Source organism: Sebastes umbrosus, chromosome 18, assembly GCF_015220745.1.
Source record: "Sebastes umbrosus isolate fSebUmb1 chromosome 18, fSebUmb1.pri, whole genome shotgun sequence".
NCBI classification, from domain to species: domain Eukaryota; kingdom Metazoa; phylum Chordata; class Actinopteri; order Perciformes; family Sebastidae; genus Sebastes; species Sebastes umbrosus.
In genome coordinates, this window is record NC_051286.1 from 14,487,763 (window position 1) to 14,493,842 (window position 6,080).

Genomic DNA, 6,080 nt, shown 5'->3' on the forward strand with positions numbered 1-6,080 from the left:
CTACTAACTAGCCGTGTTTTTGGCAAATTGACGGTTTAAAGGTCCAGTGTGTAGGATCTGGTGGTATCTAACGGTGAGGAGATTGCAACCAACTGAAGTCTTTCCCGTGTGCCAACGTGTTGGAGAGCTACGGTGGCCGATGCGAAAACGCGAATGGCCCTCTCTAGAGCCATTTGGAGCAGAGCTAGTGCGTAGAGTGTCTGTTGTGTATGTGGGAAGTGAGTGGTGAAGCAAGAGAGAGAGAGTGGCGGCTCTAAACGGCTCATTCTATGTTAATGAAAACACAATGATTCTTATTATCAAGTGATTATACACTAAAGAAAACATACTTATTAATATTATATTCCATTTCTGCCAATAGATCCCCCTAAATGTTACACACTGGTCCTTTAACTCTTGTTTCTAACTAGTGGTGAGAAGGCCTTCAATCTAGTCCCTTAACCTCATTTAACATAAACAGCATACAACTGATTGCACAATGTTATTTTCCTCCCACCTCTCTAAACAAAACTAAATATAGTAATTTTAGCTTTGTGTGTATTTTAGGTTTTGGGTTTGTGGGTGCAGGATGGATCATGGTGTGGATAGTTGATAATATCTGTGAAGCGCCAGCAGGCAGATAGGATCAGCCACCCTCAGGGCAATGACGTACTTTACCATCATGCAACAGCATGATGGTAAAGTACGTCACTGAAGAGTATTCAGTGTTTGTGTTTACAGGCTGAGCGCCATGACAGTGAGGTACACCATCACCCACCCTGTGGTAACGCTGGTAATCCGTCACATTACCATTCCTTCAAGGCCGTATGTAGCCAAGAGGGCGATGTGAAGCCGCTAGATGATATTGTGTAATGCCATACCATTTATACAGTTAGCTATCTTTTAAAACAATAATTTGACATTTTGGAAAACACTCCTCCTCGATTTCTTGCCAAGAGTTAGATGAGATGATTGCTACCACTCTCCATAGAGACCGTTAACTGTTCCGTCAAAAGATTAAAAAAAACACCTCTAACGGTCAATGATTAACACAATTGTAGTTACAATTGAGTGTAACTGTTTCTTGATGAACATAGTTTATCCGTCTACCCAGCAACTCTGTGCAGCGTCTCTACTGGTTGCCTGGCAACCTCAAATTCAAAACCACAAATAGTTCTTACACAGATTAAACAAACTTGTTATTAGTGAGCTGTTGGTAGGCATATTTTTTAACTGCAATCAGAGCCAGTCTAGCTGTTTCTAGCTTCCCAGTGGTGTTTTTGGTCAAAGCATTAATGTTTTATTGTCAAAATGCTATTTTCCCAGTTTCTGCATGATGACGCTGATACATGTACAGTATATATACATCCTTGTGGTATATTAACGTCACATACAGTAACTTAGATGAAGGTCGGCGTGCTCCTAGTTTGGAGAAGCAGACAGGAGTACCGGCACAGAAGTTAAGCAATGTACTGCTGTGTGGACGCCACGTTAGTTTGGATCCGAAAGTCACACAATAACACAAACTAACTAACAGGTAGACCAGCAACTCCCGTGTTCTGCAAGGTAAAATTGTGTTATGTCGCTCTCTTCAAAGCCACCAGACTTTATTCACAAAAGCATTCGTTTTACCTCGCAGAACGCGGGAGTATACATTCAACCCCACTACAAAAAATATGGAAATAACCCTTTCAGTTATTTCCAATTTCACTCAGCTAGTGCTAGCGTTCACATTATTCATAACCTTATTGATTAGCTTACTTTGGTAATATACGTCACTACTTTTTGCTGAGTGGGTGTTTCCATTTGAAAAAAAACTGAACAGAACACAGATGGACGCGCCATTTAACACAGAAACATCAGCGTGGTATCAATCGTCTCACTAACTCTTGGCAAGATATATTGGATCTTTTTGCATCAGATATTTATATCAAATCTTCAATTTACAACTGGTTATTTTATTTAGAATAGTTTCTCAGTTGAATTTCTAGAGAATATACATATCAATGTCAGTAATATGAAATTGCATATACTGTGAAATAAAATTGTATCTGTGTCGCCCATTCCTACCTATGTCACACATAAGAGCAAGAGAGGGTGATGTGTGTTTTTGTCTGTGTCAATAAGCATCGAGTAAATGAAGACCTGCCTCTCAATGTGACCTAACATCAACAAATTGGATTTAACAAATGCTAGGAAGGGAAAACGGTTTAATGCTCCTTCCAACCTCCTTCTACAGCTGACTTTATCTGCATCAAGAGACACACTTGTTTAATTTCATTGCAGAAAAAGCAAGCAACCAAAGACAACAAACAAGCAAAAGGAAGTAAGAAACCAAGTGACCTAACCATTTGCATGTACAGTAAGTTCTTCCAACAGGCAGCTCTGAAATGCCATACAAGGGGCCTTATTCAAACATCCATCTCTACATGTGGGTGGGCAAGCTGTCAGGAGTTTCCCCAGCGAGCCTGAGGTCACACCCTGCTCGTCCTTCTGTGACCTTCCTGTCTATGGTTCATATATTCCATATTAATAAAAAGTCATAAAAACAAGGAAACTCTGCAGCGTGGCATACTGTATAAATAGTGTTGACACAACAAATGACTAAAAGGGCAGTTTTGCAGCGTGGGTATGATGTCAGCTCTGTGCCTTCGATACAACCAAACAGAAATATCTCCTTCTGTTTCTTTGCATTACTCTCATCCTATACTTCAGAACTTAGGTGTTAAAATAATAAAAGTTTGATTCATGGTGGATAACTGGCAGATTGTTGTAAAACGAATTTGTTGGAATCAATGAAGTGAGTTAGATAAGAGCTCAGAGATTTTATGCCATCCTTCGCAGCTGGATTTTGCATTAATGGTTAGTATTTCCACAGATCTATGTGCAAATGAACCTGTAGTACCAGGAAAAAGCCATGACAGAAACTTTAACAACCGACGTGTGCCAAGGATCAGTCATTAGCTAACTAGAGAACAATGAGATCATCAGAGAATCAGTCAAATGGGAGTACTGGCCTCCAGTCAGGATGATCTCATAACAGAGCTGCTCAGAGGCAACTTTATCTCTATTTATGTCAGTGAGAAGTTTAATGTGGTCATTTATTCAAACCAGCACTTTAGATCCGCAGATCTCTGCTGTGTTCATTTTCAAAGCTGATTGAATGTATAGCACAAAAATAATGTGGCACTGAGAACATAAATTATATCAACAATGGACTTTGATTAGGTTTTTTCTCTGGTGCCCTTCACTTGAATCCTTCTGGGCCTTCTTGTTCATTGGAGGAGTCAGTGCTGTTTGTATGCAGCAATGCTGCCACCTTGTGGCCAAGAGAGGTACACACAAGCCTGTATTTACTTATACATTACTAAAAATGAGTCCTATGTTGCAAGCTTACTGGTGTGATGCAAATTTTCTTTTTGACCTTTGGCACACAGTTGAGCTGTCAGGGTGATGTTATTGATTTGGATCAGGAAAAAACTCCCACCAAAAAACACAGCAACGGGAAAAATAAGGGACAAATCTCAGCAAGAGCAACAAAGGAGGGATATCCCTCTTCCTGGATGAGCAGACATGCAATAATGTCTGTATAGTGTGTATCAGTGGTGGAAGAAGTATTCAGATCATTTACTTAGGGCCAACTTAAGGCATAGGCCATATAGGCGGGGGCACTGGTCTCCCTCTAAAAAAAAAAACAATAATTAAAAAACAAAATGCTGTTAGGCGCTCTTCCTCATTTTCTGCATTGAGGTAACAAATAAAGAAATAAAGAAATACATTTTTCACCCCTGCAACTCTCCTTCTCACACTTTTTCATCTGCCTGGCTGCACTTATTTGTTAATAGAAGTGTAAATTGTAGTGAAACTGACTGAACACTTTTAAGCCAACAATATCAGGGACTAATGGGGGGGTCCAAATCTAAATTTCGCCTCGGGCACCAAAAGGACTAGAGCCGGCCCTGCCCTTACTTGAGTTAAAGTGCCAATATGACAATGTAAAAATACTCCATTACAAGTAAAAGCCCTGCATTCGAAAGCATTATAGCCCAGTGTTGTAGCTTTAACTAGTCTTTATACAGCAGGGATGGGATGAGAACTTGAATATTTTACTCAAGTAAAAGTACTTGTATAAAAATGTACTTAGAAAAAAGTAAAAAGTAGGTCAGGTAAAATGTACTCTCAAGTGTGTATACATGATGACGATGATGATGATATACAGTGTGATGTACACATTTAGGGTACAAAATAAAGTGCATTACCATGCCAACATAACACCACAGAGCCATTATGTCCAAACAAACGATACAATCATTTTCTACAGACCATACAACTGATTATCAAACATAAATATACAACCACCTTCCTCTTACTAGAGTTAACCAGAAACAAGAACAAACACTCAGACCATTATACATAAAATGTCCACCAATAAATGCAGACAACATGGACATGTATGAACAATACTAACTCCTCAGCAGCTGCAGCCACAAACACACATTTGAGCAAAAACAGAGCTACAGTTTTGTTCTTAGTGCACACACACACACACACACACACTGCTTTGAGGTTACCCTCTGAAGACAGTTAATTATTCACAAACAAAGTGTTGTTATGCTACTCACCTGTCTGCACCAGGAAGTCCTCCTCAAGCTGCTCCAGGTTCAACTTCTTTAGTCACCTGCAGGAGAATGCACCTGTTGATCCAGTAGGTGTGTTTGATTTGGGTCACTTAACGTCCTTGCTGGGTGGTGCAACCAGTGATTTGATGATACATGAAGTCTAGGCTGTCTGACTTTGTAACATAGATTTTCATAATAAAGTTGTTTTGGTATTAAACCAGTGATTGATAAAGGTTAATGCTACTTTTTTCTTTTTCTTTTTTTTTTAACCTAGGTCTATATATCAAGGTAGCTTACAATGCTAACGTTAACTCAGAGTGACTTCATTATTTTTTTTATATTGTTGTAGGATACTGTAAACTGTAAGGTAAAGAGATAAAAATACTTAAAACTGCAGTGGGTAGAAATGGAGAAAATATGATTAAAAAATATATATTTTTTATAAAACAGCCAATATATCCTGACAGCAGTGCATAAAACAGGTAATCTGGAAAAAAAAGCATGTGCTTCATGTCCTCCGGTGCTCCTAATGGCGTTTGCAAGATTTCAGAGACCGGAGGAAAACAACTAATCAGAGCCGAGCTGGAGCTTGCCGCCTCAGAGCAGCTGTCAATCACTCACCGACTCCGATCAAACGGTCAGACTATGCAGCGCTGATCAAATATGAATCAATATTTTGTTACTGTAATGCCTATTTCTCACCTCAAATGTTTTCAGAAACATCATGTAGTGTACTGTTTAGCTGTAAAATGAGAAAGTTTGTGACCCGGCAGCCATGTTGAGATCAATTAAAGAAATACCAAGCACCGCCCTCCAGCCGGAGAAAACTGTCTCATTTTACAGCTAAACAGTACACTGCAAGATGTTTCTGAAAACATTTGAGGCAAGAAATAGGCATTACAGTAACAGAATATTGATTATTTGATCAGCGCTGCCTAGTTTGACCGTTTATCGGAGTTCACGAGTGATTGACAGCTGTCTCTGTTGAATGAACAGCCAATAGGAACGCTCTCTCTCTGAAATGACCTGTGATTGGCCAAAGTCTCCCGTCATGGGCTTTTTTTAAAGCCTGAAAACAGAGCCATGAGGAGGTGCAGAAGTCTAGTTTTCTCTCAGAACACTTGAATTACAATATGCTGAAAGGTTATTATGGCATTTTTGCCCAAAGATGCCAAAAACTTTCTGCCTACTGCAGGTTTAATTAGCCTACTGATTTTTAAAGATAGGTTACTCAAAAAAGTACAGAAAAACTACTTGTTTGAGAGTAGGCTACATCTAATTTGTTACTTCCACCCCTGATACTGGGGTCATGAGATGATGGAAGATGAAAGAAGAAAAAACTAAATTTTGATACACACATTTATATTATTTTTATCTTTACTTTTTGTGAAATAAAGGCTCACTGAGACTCAGACAGTTATTTAAATGAAACCATCTGAGAGACAGAGAGGAAATCATTCTTTGGTGGAACCACAAACCACT

At 39.2% G+C, this 6,080-nt stretch overlaps 1 protein-coding gene across 3 annotated transcripts in view; it reads right to left on the reverse strand.

The window, feature by feature from the left end:
- esrrgb (estrogen-related receptor gamma b) overlaps nt 1–4,673 on the reverse strand; it is a 150,010-nt gene extending 145,337 nt beyond the window's left edge. For all 3 annotated transcript variants that reach the window (XM_037751110.1, XM_037751107.1, XM_037751106.1), the window contains exon 1: nt 4,602–4,673. The gene's annotated coding sequence lies outside the window, so the exon portion shown is untranslated. The remainder of the gene's footprint in view (nt 1–4,601) is intronic.
- Nucleotides 4,674–6,080: the final 1,407 nt, after the last annotated feature.